Genomic DNA, 25,538 nt, shown 5'->3' with positions numbered 1-25,538 from the left:
TCCTCATCGTCCTCAAAAAATGTTTTCCACGAATGGCATCCTTTAATGACCCAAACAAGTGGTAGTATGAGGGGATAGGTCACGGCTGTAGGGTGGATGGGGTAACACCGTCCAATCCTGTTTTGCGATGTCTTCAGCAGTCCTCTGACTTGTGTGCGGCCGAGCGTTATCGTGTTGCAGCAAAACATGTCCTGGGTTGCTGTGGCTCCGAAGTCGCCGAAAGCGCGTCTTGAGTTTTGTTAATGAATTGACATACGCCTCTGAATTAATGATACAGGCTTTTGGCATCACATCAATGAGAATCATACCTTCACAGTCCCAGAACGCGGTGATCGTGACCCTACCGGGCGGAAGCAATTGCTTGGAATTTTTTCTTGTTGGAAGTGGGAATGTCGCCATTCCATCCACTATCGTTTTGTTTCGGGCTCAAAATGGTGAACCCAGGTTTCATCACCTGTCACAATCCGGGACAAGAAGGCCTCCTTCTCAGCTTCAAAACGTTGCAACAAATCAAGACAAATGCTTTTTTCTGTGCGATTTGTGATCCACCATTAGACACCGCGGGACCCATCTTGCGCACACTTTTGTATATCCAAGTGTGCGGACAATTGCATCCACACTTCCTTTGCTGATTGACGGATGCAGCGCCAACTGCCAAGTCGTAATGCGTCTGTCCTCGCGAATGACATCAGCTCGTTGCAGCGTGTTAGATGTGGCAGCCGTGGATGATCTTCCCGACCGCTGCAAATCGTGGAGCTCCGCCGAACCGCCTTATGATGACCTCACCCACCGTGCCTAGCGACTAACTGTACTTCTGTCGACAGCAGATGCTCTATAGACATTGCGCAAGCGTTTGCGAATGTTCCACACAGTTTCTTTCTCTGCGGTGAGAAACTCAATGATGGCACATCGCTTGTAACGTACATCACCTACAGATGTCATTTTGAAACTGTACTGCAGCTACGCTATCTGTAAAAAGTGATGGAAACTTGGCGTACTCACTCAGGAGACTTAAAATAATATGTACGTAACGTTTCGCATTCGTAGCATTGTTTTCGGCTGAGAAGAAAAATGAGGTGCATTACTTTCTGGACAGCGCTAGTAATATTCATACTTTGACCCTGTACTTTAGGATAGTGACACTAAGCCGATCCTTCTGTTGGGCATGCAAGTGGTCCCTAGTCCAAGGGCCCGCATCTCGTGGTCGTGCGGTAGCGTTCTCGCTTCCCACGCCCGGGTTCCCGGGTTCGATTCCCGGCGGGGTCAGGGATTTTCTCTGCCTCGTGATGGCTGGGTGTTGTGTGCTGTCCTTAGGTTAGTTAGGTTTAAGTAGTTCTAAGTTCTAGGGAACTTATGACCACAGCAGTTGAGTCCCATAGTGCTCAGAGCCATTTGAACCTAGTCCAAGGGCTATCCAAAACATTCGACACTACATTTTTATCACCAATACAAACCGAGGTATGAACATCGGAAAATGCCGTTTTGGAACATTTTAGGTACGCATGCTCTCGCATTCATACTGATTAGTGGAATACCTACACCAACATCTACATCTATACTCCGAAAGCCGCCATACAGTGTGCGTCGAAGGGTATGGTACAAAGTAATCAGGGAATAGCCCTATCCTCTGTATATGCTTACACTATTTCATTTGATCTGATGCTACCCGCATGATATGTATACCGAATGCGAAAGAAATCAACCATTCCCCAACCTGTATCTGGCCATAAATTCACAACAAAACAGAACGATGCCTGCCAGTCAAGTTTCTACAAAGCTTACATTTGCCTCAACACTAGCGTTTTATCAACAAACAGTGTACCGTGTTATAAGAACGTTTGGTTTTCGTGTCAGATCTGTGACCGTAAGACACTTGCTCATAGCAATTAAGAGAAAGGCCCGTCCATTATCGGGTGAGCAACATAGATATTGACATGAATCGAATTCATGGCTCAATGTCGCTTCTTCATGTAAAATGTCTCTCGAGACACAGTCGTGTGGAGGTAAATAGCATCCAGTACAAAAACATTATACGGTGGTGGTAACTTGGTGTCAAGAAGTTTCATATTGACATGGCTTATAGAGCTTCCCATTTTCGTGGGTGGTCGGAGGAGTAATGTGAATTTCGGAAGTGCTGCAGACACGTGTGCGTTATTTCAGAAGTGTATCTGGTGCAGAATTCTTACTCTTGGACAATACCTGTCCGTGGGGAGCTACTTCGGTGGAGAAATTCCACGTTGGTGAAGATATCCACCTCAGCTGTAGAACACCGAGGTCTTCGGATCTGAATACTATAAAACTATGTTTTGCTATAGGGGCTCTCCCAAAGTACAATATCAGACACCTTCAGTAATAGTGACGGATACAGAGAGAACGACTAAAACTCTATTAACTTACGTTCGCTACCCGTTTTAAGATAACTCTCATGACCGTCATGAATTTTTGAAGCCATGAAAGATGAATATCGTCAATGGTAAAACACCACAACGAACATTAATACCATATACAGTATTTCACTTGTACGAAGACTGGTTTTTGAAGACCGAGAAGATTTCATTTTTCAGAATAAAAGATGATCTACGTTTGCATATGCAGAGTGATTATAATTAAAGTTAAATTTTCAAAAGGCTATAGAAATAACACCACTGGTCAGAATGACGTCAAATTGCAACGGCATATTATCGGAGAAGAAGGAAAACGTATGGCAGAAGAAAAAAATGGTGCGAAAATTATTGATAGATGGCACTGTATGTGTCAGAATACGTAAATGAAAACACCTGTCATGCACACGACCCAGTGAAGTTGGTACTAACACGCCGGGTACGCTGCTTTTCATCCTTTCGTGTCTGCGATGTTCGCCATGACTGTCTCAGTGCAGGATCGCGCTCTGCTTGTAAAGCTGTATTACAAGAATGATGACTGTGCACACGTCGCGCTGCAGAAGTTTCGGACACTGAAGGGTTTGAGAAAAGGCGTTGGTCCGATGACTGCAGTGGGCCTGGAGAAAATGATTCGGAAATTCGAAAAGACGGGTTCTTTTGGTGTGCAACCTGGTAGAGGGAGGAAAAGAATTGATTCGACGTCAGTGAAAGCAGTGACCACAGCAATGCAGGAGGAGACGAGTGGTGTTGTGCAAACATATAGTGCATGGAGAATTGCCCGAACATTGGACATACCCGGGAGCATGGTACTTAAAATCTTACGAAACATCATTCTTTGCTATCCATTAAAACTTACCCATGTGCACGAGTTGCTTCCTGTTGACCTGCCAGCAAGCTAGACCTTCGCTTCAGAATTTCCAGCTCGCATGGAAGTGGACAATGATTGGCCATGGAAGATCTGTGGACAGACGAAGCCCACTTCCATCTGACAGAATATGTCAATATCCAGAATTGTCGAATATAGGCCACGGAAAATCCACAGTCAAATCAACCAGTACCACTTCATCCTGGAAAGGTTGCTGTGTGGTGCGGGTTTACAGCATCATTTGTTATAGGGCCATATGTTTTCGAAGAGAAAGGTTCTTCCGGTCCTGTTACCTGTACAGTTACCAGTACGCGCTGTGAGTGTCTATATCGGAATCACGTCATTCCAGCTCTCCAACAGCGTGTTTGTGTGGATGGGATCATTTTGATCCAAGATGTCGCACCTTAGCACATTGCAAATCAAGTTAAGCAGCTCTTGAAACGACATTTCGGAAATGCTAGAATTATCAACCGCCATTTCCCTACAGCCTGGCCGTCCCGATCTCCTGATTTTAATCCGTGTGCCTTATGGCTGTGGGGCTATTTGAAAGATGTTGTGTTTAGTGTTCCGACTGCAAACTTAGCTGCATTGAAGGCACGCATTGCGCAACACATTCTGAATGTGACGCCAGAAACACTTCGATCAGTCGTGGAACATGCTGTTTCTCGATTTAAACTTGATGCAGAAAACGGTGGATAGGATATCGAACATGTTTTGCTCCAGTCACACGGAAATTAATAAACGGAATTGATTTTGAGTGATGCTATTTATGTGTTTTTTGGCCTCAGGACAATTAAAAACTGATGTGAGTGATGCTTTTTATGCGGTTTTTGACTTCAAGACAGTTAGAAACCGATTTTTCCCATCCTATGAGAAGGATTTCTGGTCAGATGAGTATCGGGTAATATCAACAGCAGCAGAAAATGGTATAACAGGTGTAGGATTCGTTATGAATAGGAAGGTAGGGCAGAGGGTGTGTTACTGTGAACAGTTCAGTGACCGGGTTGTTCTAATCAGAATCGACAGCAGACCAACACCGGCAACGATAGTTCAGGTATACATGCCGACGTCGCAAGCTGAAGATGAACAGATAGAGAAAGTGTATGAGGATATTGATAGGGTAATGCAGTATGTAAAGGGGTACGAAAATCTAATAGAAATAGGCGACTGGAATGCAGTTGTAGGGGAAGGAGTAGAAGAAAAGGTTACAGGAGAATATGGGCTTGGGACAAGGGATGAAAGAGGAGAAAGACTAATTGAGTTCTGTAACAAGTTTCAGCTAGTAATAGCGAATACCCTGTTCAAGAATCACAAGAGGAGGAGGTATACTTGGAAAAGGCCAGGAGATACGGGAAGATTTCAATTAGATTCCATCATGGTCAGACAGAGATTCCGAAATCAGATACTGGATTGTAAGGCGTACCCAGGAGCAGATATAGACTGAGATCACAATATAGTAGTGATGAAGAGTAGGCTGAAGTTCAAGACATTAGTCAGGAAGAATCAATACGCAAAGAAGTGGGATACGGAAGTACTAAGGAATGACGAGATACGTTTGAAGTTCTCTAACGCTATAGATACAGCAATAAGGAATAGCACAGCAGGCATTACAGTGGAAGAGGAATGGACATCTCTAGAAAGGGCCATCACAGAAGTTGGGAAGGAAAACATAGGTACAAAGAAGGTAGCTGCGAAGAAACTATGGGTAACAGACGAAATACTTCAGTTGATTGATGAAAGGAGGAAGTACAAACATGTTCCGGGAAAATCAGGAATAAAGAAATACAAGTCGCTGAGGAATGAAATAAATAGGAAGTGCAGGGAAGCTAAGACGAAATGGCTGCAGGAAAAATGTGAAGCCATCGAAAAAGATACGATTGTCGGAAGGACAGACTCAACTTACAGGAAAGTCAAAACAACCTTTGGTGACATTAAAAGCAACGGTGGTAACATTAAGAGTGCAACGGTAATTCCACTGTTAAATGCAGAGGAGAGAGCAGATAGGTGGAAAGAATACATCGAAAGCCTCAATGAGGGTGAAGATTTGTCTGATGTGATAGAAGAAGAAACAGGAGTCGATTTAGAAGAGATAGGGGATCCAGTATTAGAATCGGAATTTAAAAGAGCTTTGGAGGACTTACGGTCAAATAAGATAGATAACATTCCATCAGAATTTCTAAAATCATTGGGGGAAGTGGCAACAAAACGACTATTCACGTTGGTGTGTAGAATATATGAGTCTGGCGATATACCATCTGACTTTCGGAAAAGCATCATCCACACAATTCCGAAGACGGCAAGAGCTGACAAGTGCGAGAATTATCGCACAATCAGCTTAACAGCTCATGCATCGAAGCTGCTTACAAGGATAATATACAGAAGAATGGAAAAGGAAATTGAGAATGCGTTAGGTGACGATCAGTTTGGCTTTAGGAAAAGTAAAGGGACGAGAGAGGCAATTCTGACGTTACGGCTAATAATGGAAGCAAGGCTAAAGAAAAATCAAGACACTTTCATAGGATTTGTCGACCTGGAAAAAGCGTTCGACAATATAAAATGGTGCAAGCTGTTCGAGATTCTGAAAAAAGTAGGGGTAAGCTATAGGGAGAGACGGGTCATATACAATATGTACAACAACCAAGCGGGAATAATAAGAGTGGACAATCAAGAACGAAGTGCTCGTATTAAGAAGGGTGTAAGACAAGGCTGTAGCCTCTCGCCCCTACTCTTCAATCTGTACATCGAGGAAGCAATGATGGAAATAAAAGAAAGGTTCAGGAGTGGAATTAAAATACAAGGTGAAAGGATATCAATGATACGATTCGCTGATGACATTGCTATCCTGAGTGAAAGTGAAGAAGAATTAAATGATCTGCTGAACGGAATGAACAGTCTAATGAGTACACAGTATGGTTTGAGAGTAAATCGGAGAAAGACGAAGGTAATGAGAAGTAGTAGAAATGAGAACAGCGAGAAACTTAACATCAGGATTGATGGTCACGAAGTCAATGGAGTTAAGGAATTTTGCTACCTAGGCAGTAAAATAACCAATGACGGACGGAGCAAGGAGGACATCAAAAGCAGACTCGCTATGGCAAAAAAGGCAGTTCTGGCCAAGAGAAGTCTACTAATATCAAATACCGGCCTTAATTTGAGGAAGAAATTTCTGAGGATGTACGTCTGGAGTACAGCATTATATGGTAGTGAAACATGGACTGTGGGAAAACCGGAACGGAAGAGAATCGAAGTATTTGAGATGTGGTGCTATAGACGAATGTTGAAAATTAGGTGGACTGATAAGGTAAGGAGTGAGGAGGTCCTACGTAGAATCGGAGAGGAAAGGATATGTGGAAAACACTGATAAGGAAAAGGGACAGGATGATAGGACATCTGCTAAGACATGAGGGAATGACTACCATGGTACTAGAGGGAGCTGTAGAGGGCAAAAACTGTAGAGGAAGACAGAGATTGGAATACGTCAAGCAAATAATTGAGGACGTAGGTTGCAAGTGCTACTCTGAGATGAAGAGGTTAGCACAGGAAAGGAATTCGTGGCGGGCCGCATCAAACCAGTCAGTAGACTGATGACCAAAAAAAAATGTGATATGACTTTGCCGTGGTGGATGGGCTTACATAACTAACAATATCACACCTCTACACACATGCGCACTTAGTAGTACAGTTTGTTTTTAATGTCAGACGCACATCTTAGGCATTTTTGTATGATTCATTTGTCATTTGTAGTCGACCACTATTAAATTATGATGCTTACAGCGTCATCTATGGCTGTATTTTGTAACTATTTATTTTTCTCCTGCCAGACGTTTTCCCCTCCTCCGATAATGTTCCGTTGCAATTTGACGTCATTCTGACAAGTGGTGCTATTTCTACAGCGGTTTGAAAGTTTAACTTTAATTATAATCACCCTGTACATTCCGCATACCGCCACCGGTAGTCATTCCCTTTCCTGCTACACTCACAGATGGAGCGAGGGAAAAGCGAGTGTCTGTATGCTTCTGTACGAGTCCTGATTTCCTTTATCGTGTGATCACAACGAGATGTGTATTGGTATCAGTACAAACGTTCTGCACCACTGTCGCAAACACCGTTTCTGTAAATTTTCTCAGTAATGTTTAACAAAAAGAACGTCTTCTACCCTCTAGGGATACCGATTTGAGTTCATGTACCACTTTCTTAATACATGTTGACTGAATCCACCAGTAACAAATGTAGTAAAACGTCTATAACTTGTTTCGATGTCTTACTTTAATCCGGCGTGATGGGAATTCCGAACACTTGAGCTGTACTCTGGAAGGAATCACATAATAGTTCTGTACTGGTTCTCTATTATAGATGAGTTACATGACCTGGGATTCTCCCAATAAACCGATTATACGCCTTAGCCAGCCGGTGTGGCCGTGCGGTTCTAGGCGCTTTAGTCTGGAACCGCGTGACCGCTACGGTCGCAGGTTCGAATCCTGCCTCGGGCATGGATGTGTGTGATGTCCTTAGGTTAGTTAGGTTTAAGTAATTCTAAGTTCTAGGGTACTGATGACCACAGATGTTAAGTCCCATAGTGCTCAGAGCCATTTTTGATTATACGCCTTCCGTACAACCGACCTTGCGTGCTCGTTCCCTATCAAGTTGCTTTGCAAAGTTACGCTTAGATATTACATCCACGTGACTGCCTCAAGCAAAATATCACTAATACTGCATTATAAGATTATTCTTCCTACTCATCTTCATTAATTTACGTTCTTCCACATTCAGAGCAAGGTGCCATTCATCATACAAATAGAAATCCTATGCAAGTCATCCTGTATCTACAATCACTTAAAAACGACACTGTCCCTACACTGCAACATCATCAGCAAACAGTAGCAGATTTCTGGTGACTCTAACCATCAGTTCGTTTATATGCGTATATGTTGACCAGACCTCCTTCGACTGCACACATCATCCTTTCTCAGCAGAGAATCCCAGCCGACAACTAGCTATCCTGGAAACCCCATGATAACAGTGCAGAAGCCAACCACCTTCGGCGGTTTCGTCATGTGAAAGGCCGTGAGGTGGAAGAGGTGTTGCTCCACTCAGCACGTGGGTTACTGACCTGTGTTTGACTGACTCCAGTGTGCCCTTATCACCGTTTCAGTAGTCCTGATATAACATTTTCCCTTTATAATGGAGAACAATAGCGGTCCTCTCACCTTTTCTTGGCATACCCTTGTGATATCATTGATCCCGGACGATGTACTGCGTTCTCCTACTTGAAAAGAGATCAAGCCACTCAATTTTTTGAGAACCTGTTCCGTGTGCTTAGATCTTTGTTAACAGTCTCCAATGTGCCACTGTGCGAAAGGCTTTCCGGAAATCTGCCCATTGCGCCCTTCATCCGTGGTTCGAAATGTGACATAGGGACTAGTTGGCTCGGAGCGTATAAGACCGTGGTGAGTGCTTTGCCCCCTTGCGCCATGTAGCCAACCGAGCGACGAATGCAGCTAAGCTGCTAGCTGGAATGTGCGTGCTTAGTCGAAGAGATGGAGCCGACTCAGTGGCGTCTAAGGAGACGATGAAATACTATATTTTCAACGAAATCACGTATTAGATCTTACAAACGTGATACAAAACCATCACGGCAATGGGATGGGCTCACTGCAGTTTCAAAGGCGATTCTAGAATAAACGTCACAAAAGCTGAAATTATTTTATCTGTAACAGACCATAAAAATCAGTAACAGCTAAATCAGCGGAGCAGTCTGATGATACGATGTGCCATATGAAACAAACTACTTTTCACATCATGCGTATGTATAAAGAGTTGCAGGCGAGAAAGATGATATGAAGATGTATCAGTATTACAAATCCTTTACAGTTACACGTTGTATTAAAGCTGCATGAGTTTTCCAAGATTCCTGAGTATCCACAGCTCAATACTTCATGTGTGTTTATAGTTTAACGCAAATTTTGTCACATTGTGTGCTTCGTGAACTTCGTTTATAACTTGTTCAATACTGCTTTGTTGGTCAGTTTTATCCGACACTGAATGTGGATACATTTAAATGAATGTATAATCGCCTCAAGACGGTCACAAACCTTAAACCGCTCGTGTCTTAAATAAATTACTTTCAATGGTGACTGATGGAAGATACTATTCTACATTCAACACCCTTCTGTCTTGTTATTTTTGTGGGAGGTCGCACAACGACTACAATAATTTTTTCTGTTTTGTAGTATCATACACGTATATATAATTAGCTTTAAATTCCTTAACCCGTTTGTTAATGGTTGCAGTATTTATTAGGCCTAATAAATGCTGCAAGTGTTGACAGAACCATTAGGGGCTTACGGAATTTAAATAAAATTGCTGTTCCCTGTTAACGAAACGTTGAAACTGAAGAATTAGATTTAAATTTGAATGGTGGTCATTGTTTAAGTGTGGATTCAGTAGAACGTGACGTTACAGAAACTGTTTAAGAGTTCTTTTGACGGTGTCTTTATGCACTGGTCGGTCTTTGTTGTTGAATCTGTTGAGTGACTGTGTGGTTGACCAGCCACGCGAGTTAACTGCTGAAACTTCTATGAGTTTTTAGAATATTTCTCTTTGAGAAAAGCACTGGTGTAGCTAAAATACATTAAAATGGACTTAAAACCGTCTTGATCGCAACAAAATATTTATTTGTAATGGTAACCGGTTTCGGTCAGAATGTGACCATCTTCAGACCATTTATACCATGACGATATTTTATTGCGGTCAAGACTGTGTGTAATACATTTTAAAGTACTTTAACTTCTCATTGGCCTTGAGTAATTTTGTGAGCGTGTGTTAAATACTTTAAGATCTCAGTAACCTGGCATAATTTTTGTTCAAAAAATGGTTCAAATGGCTCTGAGCACTATGGGACTTAACATCTGAGGTCATCAGTCCCCTAGAACTTAGAACTACTTAAACCTAACTAACCTAAGGACATCACACACACCCATGCCCGAGGCAGGATTCGAACCTGCGACCGTAGCAGTCGCGCGGCTCCAGACTGAAGCGCCTAGAACCGCTCGGCCCATAATTTTTGTGAACACGAGTTACAGAATTCAACCTTTCACTGCACTTAAATTATTTGACAGTGCTTTCAGTGACTGATTTGTGCGACTGTGCAAAGTTTAACTTTGTTTACAGGATTTGAGGCAACTGTGAACGGTAATTATTACTCCAGTTGATATTCATATTCGTGTGTATTCAGGATAACGAACTTTACCTACGTTTCCAGTGAGAATGGAAAACTGCACTTTCAGACTTTGAATGTTTGTTATTGATTTTTCATGAATTAATTAGTGGGTAAATGAACTTTGGTCACACGTGTTCAATGCTCTGCTCACATTACGTACGATACTTCTTGTTTAATCGTTTCTTTCATTTTGAATCCGCAATTTATACAATGTTTGTATATGTGTATGAATATTATTTAATAGATCTTTATTTGGTTTATATGTATCGCTGAACTGCCTATTTACTTAAAAGGGTTAAGGATCAGTTCTGCATTAAATGCAAGGCCTTTAAAGAAATTTCAAATCCCGCCGCTACACCTTCAACGTGCAATACAATGATGTCATTATAGTGACGTCGTTGTAAGATAGGATAATTTTATCCCTATACCATGACAGTTAGACTGCTCTACATCGGTGACGCTGTATTGCAACCTACCATAGAAAAAAGAAAAAAAAAGCACCGGGCTTATTTTGTGTGTTTGCCATATAATAAATTTATCGACTTTCATAGATGTCAAGGCTCGTCATCTACGGATTAGCCAAGACCCTGAAGACTGACTGAATTGTAAACCTTTGTAACTGCATGTTACATCAATACGCAAATGTACTGTTAGTAACTGACACTGCAACTACAGCTTTTACTATTTGATATTCGATGTAGAAAAAATTAATATCTGAATTCTCTGTCCTCTAACCGCATCTGTCCCTCGCTCCTGTATCGGCGAAAGAACCGCGAAGTGTGCAGAAGAAGTTACAACACGTACCATCAATAAATATAGCCAGGGAATCCGCCCTGTTTCTCATTATACTCAAAATGGTAGTTACATAATTTTTCCTTGTATCATACAATTCTAACAATAATTACCTGTAAGTGCGAATGGATTGATCCTGAGAAAATCTTATTGAGCCAAATGATGACAAGTTTGATTAAATAAAGTAATTACAAATTACGAAGCACTGTGTAGAATTTCGTATCATCTCAGAAATTGGCTACTGTTCTACAAAGATTGACCCAGAGCTACGTCAGTTGTACATCAAAAGTGCCTTTCCTGCGCATTCAGTCCATGTTATGCGAGAGGCAGCTAGCATAAGCACACACAACCCTAGGTATATCGAGAGACAACTAATGTAAAAACACTCCCGAAATAGCTCTTTTTGTCCTTTTCTGGATAAACATGGAATGTTTTACATAGGGCCGTGAGAGGCATCTCAGACTCTTGCAAAGTACAGCAAAAAGATTACTTACTTATACCTCGTTGTTATTTTACCTCCAGTCACATAACTCATATTCGTAGTGTATATATTAAAAACGCGGATGTTGACTTAAATCCGAAAGCTGTGGCTTCTGACGCCTTCTCGTCCTCTGAACGATTTTGAAAGAGATTTTTCAGTGGCAAGAGTCGGTAGCTCACCCGTCTGACCCGGCGGCAGTATGCGGCCACAAATTGCTTTAACCGGGCGCCTGTAACTGCAAGCAGGCACGTCCAATTTAGCTGAGAGGCGTTCTGCGTAACCAAGTAACGAATTGAGAGCAGGAAAGCTGAAAACGGTAAGTTTTTCTGTATTCACTTGATGTCTTCAGTCAGATAAATACCAGAGTGGTACTTCAGGTTGTGACACTCTCCATTTCCATTAAACTTTGTGGAGATGTTTCTCACATAACGAGTATTAAATGATTAAACTTTCTTTCTATTCCGTACCGATATCAGTCATGAACGTCATTATGGGGTATGAATCTCACGAGGATGAGTACACCGTTGTATTCGTTGTGGCGTGGAAGAAAAAAGCCTCCGAATGTCATCTTGAGGAATTCCTTGTCATGCCTGAATCACATGCTGAGTCAATTCATCAAGATTGGTGGCCCAAGGCTGGTATGAAAGAACAAGTCTTCCCATCGCATCCCAGACGTGCTCTGTGAGCACCATATCAGAAGAACGGGTAGACCAGTGAAGAATCCATACATTTCTCAAGGCGTTTCTGGCGTGAACTGCAGTGTGGTATCTTGTATTATGCTGTTGGAGTATGCCATTTTGTATATTGACCGTGAAGGGTATGACAACAATGTTTAGCATTCTCGCCACATACCGGCAAACGTTCCTTGAGTAATGGTCAAACCAGTACTATTGTCATATCCAATAGCTCCCTAGTCGTACGCGCACCCAGAATCGCTGTTTTGCGTGATCTTCCACCGGATCGTCTATGGACACGTTGGCGTCGATCTGGGGGCCACAAACAGAAGTGAGGGTCATCGTTAAACTCCACAGAATGGCACTCGATTTTCCCGTTTACTCTACTTCTACACCATGCAAGTCTCTATTAGAGAAAGGAAGATTAGAGTTTAGCGTCCCGCCGACACCGAAGTCACTACAAACGGAGCTCGAGCCAGTAGTCTTGATGAACTGACACAGCACGTGTTTCAGGCATGGCGAGAAATTCCTCGCCGGCCGGTGTGGCCGAGCGGTTCTAGGCGCTACAGTCTGGAACCGCGCGACCGCTACGGTTGCAGGTTCGATCCTGCCTCGGGCATGGATGTATGTGATGTCCTTAGGTTAATTAGGTTTAAGTAATTCTAAGTTGTAGGGAACTGATGACCTCAGATGTTAGTCCCATAGTGCTCAGAGCCATTTGAACCATTTGAGAAATTCCTCAAGATCACATAAACACGTTGGCTTTCTGTATATTTTTTCAGAGATGGTTGCGGGACTCGGCTGATCGGCACAGGATATCAAATTAAGCACCTTTCTGCCGTCCAGTTTCCAAACTTATTTTATTTGGCTACCAGTTTCGGCTATTTACCACGTCGTCTTCTGGCCCATGACCGACGTGCAGGAAGATTCCAACTCGGTTCTGATCAAACCAGTGGCCAGGAATACTGCTTGCTCTAGCGATCACTTCAACGATAACTACCATCTGGTTTCTGTACGGATTGTAAAAAGTCTTTCGCTTCCTGCGTTTTACCACTGCTACCTTCAGAATTTGAAAGAGAGTATTCCAGTCAACATTGTCAAAAGCTTTCTCTACGTCTACAAATGCTATAAACGTAGGTCTGACTTTCCTTAATCTATCTTCTAAGATATGTCGTAGTGTCAGTATTTCCTCGCGGGTTCCTACATTTCTCCGGTATCCAAACTGATCTCCCCGAGCTCGGCTTCTACCAGTTTTTGCACTCTCCCGTAAAAAAATCGTGTTAGTATTTTGGAACCGTGACTTATTAAACTAACAGTTCGGTAATTTTCACACCTGTCAGCACCTGCTTTGTTTGGAACTCAAATTATTATATTCTTCTTGAAGTTTGAGGGTATTTCGCCTGTTTCATACATCTTGCTCACAGGATGGAAGAGTTTTGCCATGGCTGGCTCTCCTAATGCTACCAGTAGCTACGTTCTCTCCCATGTTATAATACAGCCCACAAGTACATCTCCCTTGTATAGAAGCTCTATATATTCCCTCCGTCTTTCTATTATCCCTTCTTTGCTTGGGACTGGTTTTCCAAATGAGCTTTTGATATTCATGCAGGTGGTTCTCTTTTTTCCAAAGATTTCTTTAAGTTTGCTGTAGGCGGCATCTATTTTTCCCCTAATGATATACGGTTCTAAATCCTTACATTTGTCCTGTAGCCGTTCCTGCTTAGCCGTTTTGCACTTCCTTTCATTCTCAGTTTTTAGATGTCTGTATTCCCTTTCGCCTGCTTACCACATTTTTATATTTTATGCTTTCATCTGTTAAATTAATAGCTCTTTTGTTACCCCAAGGATTCCTAGTAGCCCTCGTCTTTTTACCCACTGAATCCTATGCTGTTTACACTATTTCATCTCTCAAAGCTACCCATTCTTCTTCTACTGTATTCCTTTCCCCTGTAACTGTCAATCGTTCCTTAATGCTCCCTCTGTGCAACACCCAGAAGAATTTTAATCATCCTCAAGATCACATTCGGAGACTTCTTGCTTCTATGCTACAACGAATATAAGTAGGAAGGAAATCGACCGTACTCTTTTCAAATGAGCCATCCCAGAATTTGACTGGAGCGCTTTAGAGAAATCATGGAAAACCTATGCCGGGATCGCCTGACCAGCATTTCAAGCGTCGTCCACCCGACTGCGAGTTCAGTGTATTAACCACTGTATCAGCTTTCATGGTCAAGTGCGGCGTGGTGTCAGCGATAAACAGGCACGGCAACTCGGAATGTCAATCCAACTTCCAGTAATCGGTTCCCTGCGGTTCAAGGTGACTTATGTGCCTGTAACTTCTGCCCGGATTTCAGCTGTTCTCATCGTCAGAGCCAGTCAAACAATTCTACGATGTTCTCGAGATGCAGTCCTTCTGGGAGGACTGGTGCCAACTCTTCATTTTACACTATTTCCCTGTCGCCGTCTCGCCACCAGCCAACTACCTATGTGATCTGTCGATGCGATGCTCCCATGGAAGTCTGAAAGATTACGATATGATGCATGCGCACGCTGTCCTGGCATGCTGAAATGCTGCCTACACCCGAAATGCTACACTGACGTTAGACACACCAACAGCCATCACGTAGCCATAGGAAAGGATTTTTCTTTGCTGAAAATACTTAAAATAAGTTCACATAAAGATGAAATTATAATGAACGTATCCCACAGGCGCGGAAATGCTTACAAGGGAACCTCCCCATCGCACCTCCCTCAGATTTAGTTATAAGTTGGCACAGTGGATAGGCCTTGAAAAACTGAACACAGATCAATTGAGAAAACAGGAAGAAGTTGTGTGGAACTGTGAAAAAATAAGCAAAATATACAAACTGAGTAGTTCATGGTAACATATAGAACATCAAGGACAGAAGGATCGCAGGAGCGCCATGGTCTCGTGGTAACGTGGGCAGCTGCGGAACGAAAGGTCCTTGGTTCAAATCTTCTATTGAGTGAAAATTTTTATTTTTTATTTTCAGTTTATGTGACAAACTCTTACGTTTTCATCACTTTTTTGGGAGTGATTATCACATCCACAAGAAAACCTAAATCGGGCAAGGTAGAAGAATCGCCAAGTGTACAAGTTAGGTGGGTCGACAACATATTCCTGCCATGTGACGCACATGCCTTCACCAGTGTCGTATAGAATATATCAGATGTGTTTTCCTGTGGAGGAATAGGTTGACCTATGACCTTGCGACCAAATGTTTTCGGTTCCCATTGGAGAGGCACGTCCTTTCGTCTACTAATCGCACGGTTATGCGATGCGGTCGCAAAACACAGACACTAAACTTATTACAGTGAACAGAGACGTCAATGGACGAACGGACAGATAATAACTATGCAAAAATAAATAAAGTAAAATTTTCACTCCATGGAAGACTTGAACCAAGGACCTCTCATTCAGCAGCTGCTCACGCTACCACGGGACCACGGCGCTCCTGAGCTCACATTGTGCATGATGTTGCCTATATGACCCATGGACTACTCAGTTTGTATATATTGCTTATTTTTTGGCACTTATGCAGTTTAGCAGGTACGGAAAAAATTTTTCATTCCAAATGTATCTGGCTTGGAGAGCTTTGTGGGTGAATATGTAAAGTTTGTTGGTGATTGTACTTTGTATTTTCATAAATAAAGTGATCTGCAGCGTAGCCCACTTGAGGTTAGGTAGGGAGTTTTCTTTTTGGAATGCGGCCGCGGTAGCGGCCGCCTATGATTTGAAAATACTGATTAGTTAGTGTATTACGCAATGTTGCGTCATCGGCAGCGCCGCGCTTATCGGGCAGAAGATATCGCCGACGGTCAAGGCAAAATGAAAATGGATGTTATATTCGAAATCAGCGCATCAGAATTCACTATATCGACAAAATATTGAAAAATAAAATAATTTTAAAAAAATTTAAAACTATTTTTTTGATGTAAATAATTGACTGGGGCGAAAATAAATATCGTATTCGTAATCAGCGTATCAAATTTGACTATAATCGATCAAATTTTGAAAAAATTGATAAATTTTTTCCATATCTGCTAAACTGCATAAGTGCCTATTTTTTCACAGTTCCACACAACTTCTTCCTGTTTTCTCAATTGATCTGTGTTCAGTTTATCAAGGCCTATCCACTGTGCCAAGTTATAACTAAATCTGAGGGGGGTGCGGTGGGGAGGTTCCCTTGTTAGTAACTGTTTGGTAGTGTTAGCTGAAGGTGGTCACTTTCTGCTTCCGTCAGTGTACTACGAAGTACTACGAAAAGGTCCCCTAAGATGCCAAACCTGTTTTCTTACATTCAAGCCAATAGGTCTCTCAACATACGTTAGGTCCTCGTATCTGATAAAACGTATTCTACGGTGGAGTGCGGAGTTATGTACAGTAGTGCAAATCAGTGTAAAGGCATCAATATTTGTACGAAAATTAACATTGTCGGTTGGAATAGTCGTGCACAGTGTATGCGCAATAGTATGAGATGCGACATACTGACAAATGCAGAGAAATGGAATTGCATTTGACGTAAGTAGCACAGTATTATAACAAGACACTAGCAGTTAAGGTGGCAGAGGATAGAACTCCGTAAAAAGCAGTCGGCTCCGTGCGTTGTTAGTTTGTGCGTACGCGTCTTTTCTGCAGATAGGAGACATACGCCATTAGTGACAGTGCGTATTGTTTAGATAAAACGCGATTTGGACATTTCAACACGGAGAACAGTTCAAGTGGTGCGTAAAAGGAAAATGGATCTCTAATCGTCAAATAGCCAAGATGTTGGGCCGTTCGAGTACAGTGATCTATAACTTCGTTATATTGGAGGCACGACACGAAAGACTGGAAAATATGGGCACAGTAAAAGATTGTCTGGGGGACCAAACGGTTACTTTCGCCGAAAGCAAGGGCGAAAAACTGATATTCTTCTCAACTTGTTGCTGATTTACTGTTGCCAGTAACTGCTAGACGTGTATGACAAGTTTTGTCAAATGACAAACCTCTTGCATTAACTTTCATTTGCGAGTTTAAATCGCAAATGAGGTGTGCGCCTATATTGATACTCGATAGGAGTATGTGTTGGAAGGGGGGAGGGAGAGAGGGAGGGGGAGAGAGAGAGAGAGCGCTTCTGTTGCCTACGTGAATCGAATATGTCATGTGGCTGGATGTCATCAAACAATACATAGAGTCCAATCGAGTGCAAGATAAGCAGTCTGATGATGATATTTTCGAGACGCGTCATTAAAAAGAGTGGTCACAAAAATACATGTAGCTATTTTATTATTATCAAAGCGTCCATAATTCCTATTCCCATACTCCTATGTAGTATCTTGCACTCAAGAAACGGCTGCAGAAACCTGCTCTAACACTCAAACATAAATAGGCTAGTTTGGAGTTTGCTGAAAAACGTATGTCATAGGCTCGAGAATTGGATAAAGTGATCCTCAGTGATGAGAAGAAGTTAAATTTAGATGGTCCAGATGGATTTCAGTATGATTGGAATGATCTGGGAACAGAGCAGCAGGTAAGAACGAGCAGAAATTTTGATAGTGGAAGTGTTATGATTTGGGCAGCCTTCAGCAGTAAAGGTAAATCACGCATTGCTCGGGTGACCACCTGACTGAACTCTGATTTGTACACTGCGTTGCTAGAGACAGAACGGATTAGAATGTATGAGGACCTAGGGGACGAAAGTGGAATGTTTCAACAAGATAAGGCTTCTGTGCATTTTTCTGCTACAACGATAAAGTGCTTTGAAGACGAAAGTAATGGTGTCTTGTCCTGACCTGCGTGCAGCCTGGATTGGAAGCCCATAGAAAACCTTTGGGTAATACTTGAAAGGCATGTTTATCGCAGTGGTTGGTAACTTGAAACCGTAGGTGAGCTTGAAAGAGCGATAAGAGAAGAATGGGCGACAGGTGCGCTGCAAGAACTACAAACCTTAACAAAATCAGTGCCGAAGAGAAGTTCTGAGGTAATTAGGAAAAACGGAGGTTAGACAAAGTACTAACAACGCAGTAACACAACACGACCAGTTTCCATCCAGCAAAAGCAAACGCCTTATCTTGTTACTCCTGTTATGAAAAAAACTATGTAATTGCGTCATGATTGTTTATGTTTTATATGTATCTACTACTTTCATAACGAACTCTTTACATGCATGCTTCAGACATCGTACATCACGTTCGTAGGAACCCTGCGTATATACTTATTTCCACTACCGTATTGCCCATCAGACACGTGCTCATGAGGATCTTCGTTAGTTATTCCTTATTGGATATAATCTGAACATCTAACCATGAACATTTGAGTTGGAGATAGCTGATATATTGGAGAGAGAGAGAGAAAGAGAGAGAGAGGGAGAGTGCTCGGTTTGCCTAAGCGAATCGAATATGTCATGTGGCTGGCTGCAATCAGACCTTTCATTGGTAGTGGATGTCAGGATCGAGTGCAAGATGAGCAGGATTGGCCATACCAGCTAGTGGATTCCCAACGTATGCGACACTTCTCAAGTGTTTCTATGCCAAGAGTGTTCCACGAGTGACTCAGTTTCTGTAATCCGTGGTCGTATCTTGGCCGACACTTGTGGACTTTGAATAGTTAATGAAAAAGATCGGCGACGGTTAGCGTAGGTAGTGGCAGCTTATATGAAGCACGTGGTGCCGCAAATTGGTCGTTCTTCAATACTGAAGGCAACAGCGGGTGAGCAGCCACTCGATCCAGAACTGTCTACTCGTTGGGGGTTCCCATAGCGTCCAACCCACATGTACACCTCTGTTCATTCCACGACGCAGCGCACAGCAATTAGCATGATTGTGATAACATCGCCATTGGACAGCATGTAGCCCTAGCGAGAGGGGGGGGGAGTGGCAGGGGGAGGGGGGGGGCAATTCCCGGCGTGAAAGTGTCTCAAGAATCCCGATCCCCTTCGGGGTCCACAATTTGCAAATATCAGACCGCTACTTAAAAAAAACTGTGTCATATGGTAAATAAAAGTACATTATCCCAGCATCAACATGGCAATGCTCGTTCTTACTTCTTCCCACTTCAGTTCTTCACTTTTATGATTCTTACAACCCAGCTGCATATAATTCTACTTCGTGTTTAATCTCGAATGCACAATATTTTCTTCAGACATCGTGCGCTTTCCGTAAATGCGCTTTCCGTAAATTTTGTCGAAACATTTACCCCAAAAATGTGCACGGTAATACCTTTAACATGTTGTTACAGCTCGGTATCATTGCTTACAACATTCAATGATAAGACACTTCTAATTTCATCACAAGGTGATTTTACACGAAATGTGCAGAAAGTATATTGCTTTGAAGAATTAAACACAAAACAAGATATATCTATTTGTATATAAAGCGAAGAGCCAATGAAGCTGGTACACCTGCCTAATATCGTGTAGGGCCCCCGCGAGTAGGCAGATGTGCAAAATATGGGAGAGAGTGTCACAGAAATGATACAGGATTTGTGCTGGACATCATTAAAAAAAAGTGTTTTTCGTTGCGACGGAAACTTCTCACGAAATTCCAATCACCAACTTTCTCCTCCGAATGCGAAAATATTTTGTTGACACCGACCTAGATAGGGAGAAACGATCACCACGATAAAATAAGGGAAATCAGAGCTCACACGGAAAGATATAGGTGTTCGTTCTTTTCGCGCGCTGTAAGAGATTGGAATAATGGAGAATTGTGAAGGTGGATCGATGAACCCTCTGGCAGGCACTTAAATGAGTTTCTCAGAGAATCCATGTAGATGTAGATGTAGATGTTTACAAAGCATCCCAGATATGCTCAATAATGTTTATGTCTGAGGAGTCCGGTAGCCAGCGGAAGTGTTTAAACTCAGGAGAGTGGTGCTGGAGTCACTCTAGCAATTCTGGACGTATGGGGTGTCGATTGTCCCGCTGGAATTGCCTAAGTCCGACGGATTTCACAGTGGACATGAATGTATGTACGTGATCAGACATGATGCTTACGTTCGTGTCACCTGTCAAGAGTCGTGTCTAGACGTATCACGGATCCCATATCACTCCAACTGTACACGCCCTACACACTATTACAGAGCCTCCACCAGCTTGAACTGTCCCCTGTTGATATACAGGGTCCACGGATTCGTGATGTTGTCTCCATACCCGTACAAGTTCATCCACTAGATACAATTTGAAACGAGACTCGTCCGACCAGGCAACATGATTCCAGTCATCAACAGTCCAATGTCAGTGCTGATGGGCCCGGGCGAGGCGTAAAGATTTGTATCGTTAAGTCATCAAGTGTACACGAGTGGGCCTTCGACTCCGAAAGCCCATACCGATGATGTTCGATGAATGGTTCGCAAGCTGACACTTGTTAATGGTCCAGCATTGAAATCTCAGCAGTTTGAGGAAGGGTCTCACTTCTGTCACGTTCAACGATTCTCTTCAGTCGTCGTTGGTCTCGTTCTTGCAGGATGTTTTTCCGGCTGCAGCGATGTCGGAGATTTGATGTTTTGCCGGGTTCCTGATATTCACGGTACACCCGTGAAATGGCCGTACAGGAGCATTCCCACTTCACCGCTGCCTGGGAGATGCTGTGTCCCCTCGCTCGTGTGCCGACTATAACACAAGGTTGAAACTCACTTCAGTATTGATATCCTGCCATTGTAGCAGCAGTAACCGATCTAACAACTGCGCCAGACACTTGCCTTATATAGGCGTTGCCGACCGCAGCGCCGTATTCCGCCAGTTGACATATATCTGCATTTGAATACGCAGGCCTATACCAGTTTCTTTGGCGCTTCAGTATAGTTGTCCTGGAAGAACAGTAGAAGTGAAGAAATGAAATACGTGAAAGAGTTGCGTACTTTGGTCATGCTAATGTTCCGAAGGAAAGATGTAATGTTCTTCGTTTGTTCTCCTGTACTTACATGGAAACTCTCTTATTACTTGACCTGAATTATTTCTAGATCAGGGTGACTTGATCTTCTGAAGGTTCATTACAGGAAACTGGAGAGCGAAATAATGGAAATTATCTCCGACTATTAGAGCTCTTGAGCGACTATGATCCAGTTCTTGAATAACACATTTACACGGACAGAGACCAACTAGAAGCTGGAAAGCGGTTACAAGTGCATTACCTGTCAAGTGATACTCAGGATGAACTTATTTCTAATTGTGCCCTACATGTCAGGAATGCCATCTTGGAACACAGAGCAAACGAGAAGTATTATTGAAGTACTGTCGATGCAACGCCTGATTCAAATCATGCTGAGCAGACAACACTTATCCTGCGTTATATTTACTTCAATAAGGAAATCGATAAATACGATGTAAATGAAAGGCTTCTGGAATTCTTAGATTTTAATCAGAAACAGGAATTGCTATTTCATATTTAAATCGATGAACATTTCTGAAACATTCAATTTTTATCAGTGAACGCCGCTAACAAGGCTATGATAAAGGAATTAATACGACAGGGTGTTGTAAGAAGCTCAGATACATTTTCTCCAGTGGAATCCTCTTGCGAAGTTTTTTCCGTGTGCTTGCCATAGCGTTAATTTATGCGGAGTGAGTTTACCTGAGAACTGTCACGAAGCAGATGCTGTTTTCGGAGTGAGTCAATAACGTTACAGCCTATTTAGCTATAAATTCTTAATTTATGTGGCCACAGTGTCAGTAGTCGTTTTATATTTCATGAGGGTATTTTTGATCCGTCGTTGCTACTACAAAAATGCGTGATATTTTCACCAGACCCGTTTCGCTTTATTAAGGTAAAGCTTCATCAGTGATCTGTAATTAAGTTTATTTACATTTTGATTTGCTTTTCAGATCGAAAAACAGTTCGTGAAGAATAGGTTGGTTTGCATCTCTTGAAACCTTCCAGTGACTGTAGCTGGAGGAGGAAGGACATTCAGCACTCGGACTCGTGTTAAATATTGTCTCAGATCAACTACGCATCAACAATGTCTCACGGTTTTTGGGACCCTGACAACGGTATATGATTTGGCAAGGCAACTAGTCTATGATGTTGTGACTCAAAGATTTGCTAAATTAAAGGCGCCGGCCAGAGTGGCGTAGCGGTTCTAGGCGCGACCGCTACGGTCGCAGGTTCGAATCCTGCCTCAGGCATGGATGTCTGTGATGTCCTTAGGTTAGATAGGTTTAAGTAGTTCTAAGTTCTAGGGGACTTATGACCTCAGATGTTAAGTCCCATAGTGCTCAGAGCCATTTGAACAATTTTTTTTTTTTTTATATTAAAGGCTCGCCAAGTGTAACTGACAGTATTATACGCAAGTGTGTTATAATATACTAACCGTTGCACAACTCATAGCTGGTTACATGCGAGCGCGTTGATATCCGTTCACTGAAATGTATGGGCAGGCCAGGGAAAGAGCGGGGACAGAACACCCCATATTGCAACGTTACTGGCACTACACATTACGTCAATGCACAAATCAGTATAATGCTTAGGCTTTTGTTTTAAACTTAAGTGAAAGTAAATTAAACCAATTTAAATGATAGAATTAAATGGAGCGCAGGTAAATTTGACAAAAATTCATAATTTAGTATCATCTGAAGTTGGACTTGTAAGCTCGTCAGTGGTAACACTTTCCTCTCTTGCCATGTAGGTCCCGGTCGAGCAGTAGTCCAGTACCCCAGTTGTGGTGGTTTTGGATTCCTGATAACTGTCATCACTACTTTTCACACCAATATTTATTACTATTCTTTCAGTTTTCTATTTCATGAAAGCGTCATGACGATGGTATTCTTTCTCGATGTATTTAATCCTTGCACACTCATTCGTGATCCATCCGATTGGTGTGTTAGATCTTTCAAAGCCGCTGTGGAAAATTAAAGACATGGTTTATAACTATTTTTTTACTCGTTCCAAATGATTTTTATTGCAATAGAGCATTATGCATAGTGTATCATAATAACTATTACCAGTATTCTGAAATAACAGAGGGACTGAAATTAAACATTTTTCTTGATAAAGCAATTTCCAGAAATGCATCGTTTTGAATTAGTACTGGGATAAAGGAAATTGTATACTATAATGAAAGTGCTGAAAGGCCTTCACTGCAAAACGAGCACGATCTTAGCACTGACACGTCACGCAAGTGTGCAACAAACTGTTTTCCTTCAACGAAATTATGATAATTAAATATAATGAAAACTGCAAATATATTTAAAAATTTTATTTAAATTTGCAGCTACCGCAATATATTCCAATTATAACTGAAAACGTATGTGAAAATTAGAAATTTGAATTTAGTAAATGTGTTTGGAAAAAAATTACGTTTTGGAGGCAGGAAATTTAACTTTCAATGTCAGTTATGTAATTAGGAAGCCTGTCTTCGGAACTCGCCTGAGGTGACCCATCGCGCTTTCGTGAGGAACACCTTTTAGGCACATGATGGAAACATTCTGCTTGTGTGTGTGTGTGTGTGTGTGTGTGTGTGTGTGTGAATATATGAGGAGGGAGGGGGGAGACTTTCAGACAGGATGAAATGGATTTCAAGATGTCTCCTAACGTACCATGCAGTAACGTGCTGTCCATTCACGTCTATTCGTTTGTGCACCTACACTATCCATTGGAAATGCACCACAGCATCGCTAACATTTTGTTTCAGAATAACCTTCCCCCGTCCCCAGCACCTACATTATCACAACACAATGGGAACATATGAGACAATGTGAAGCGGGATGTGCGCCCCTTGGAGACATCCTCATTCGTTCTCATGGGTCTTAGGCGACGTTTGAGCGGCTATGGATCGGGTAGACCCCATACACTACAAAGTAAGAGTCCTATTCAGACTCCTCAAAAATGACCGCTGATTTTCAAAAATCAAGGGAAAAAATAAATTAAAAAAAGAACTTGTAGAGTGTCATAATACTCGGCCAAAGTGTGGATTACGCGACGCGGCTCAAATAAGACTTCCAACGATCTTGCTCGGGTTGGAAGCTTCCGTCCACGTTTTTTCCGTGTTTGCGATATAAAATTTCCGTTTTTTAAACTCCACCTTACACAGAACACGGATACACCACAACACTTCTCACGAAACATAGCGCCATACTCAACATTTCCTGCCTCGAGATGATTGGATGTCTTCATCATCATAATTCATCCCCATTACGGTCGGAGGAAGGCAATGGCAAATCACCTCCACTAGGACCTTGCCTAGTAAAGCGGTGCGGGTCTCCCGCATCGTTCCCCTACACTACGTCACGGAGTGTGGGACTTCATCATCATCACTCAACACACTCAACATAAGCCACACGACAACAACACAACACCTCTCAATGAGTAACAAGACATAAGTGCTCATCAAATGACGTTTTATAAAAAATAGATGTGAAGCAAAGGAGAGAGTGAAATTATAAAAGAAATGGTGTGAAAACAGCGAGACAGTAGCAGTAGAAATAGATGTCCACCAGAGAGACACATACACGAGAGAATATGTAAGTACAGTAACATACATAACCACTACCCAAGAAAAAGTGTTTCAAAAGTGCACAGATTTCTTTATGACTGCTTTTTAGATGACATCACAGCAAATAAAAAAAGGATGCAGAAAAGCCGACTGTAAAAATGCATTTTCACTAGTAACGCAATTTTTAGATAAGCAATAGAAACACACCAAACAAAATTCACACGTTATAGTTTTTAGATCTTAAATAGATAAATTACCATGTAATTTGTGTTATATTTTATGGAAATAAATTTGACCCACATAAGATTCCTGGGTGAATAAAAAGAAATAAATTGTGTTTCGCATAAGGAGGAGTGAAGAAAACCCAAAAGACTCTCAAACTCCGTTTTGGACAAATAATTTTTATTCGAAATTCGCAAGAAATGTGTGATATGTATAAAATGTATTTGGCAGTTTAGTATAGCACATACGATTATCCTGAGCAGCAATCCAGTACTTCCAGTTCTGTTCTCGGTGCGAGACGAAGATGATGAAAATCTGACGCAGTGACGTATCTACTCCCAACATCTCAGAGCTCCCCATGACGTTGTGTCGCATCAGCCACTCCCTGTGCTGACCTGCTCGCTTTGAAGATATTCGCCCAGGAGATGGTTCTGTGGAGCATAAGGATGTGTATGGCTATCAAGTCTGACATCT

This window comes from Schistocerca serialis, chromosome 1, assembly GCF_023864345.2.
Source record: "Schistocerca serialis cubense isolate TAMUIC-IGC-003099 chromosome 1, iqSchSeri2.2, whole genome shotgun sequence".
Lineage (NCBI taxonomy): Eukaryota > Metazoa > Arthropoda > Insecta > Orthoptera > Acrididae > Schistocerca > Schistocerca serialis.
Note: the sequence above shows the minus strand (reverse complement) of the source record.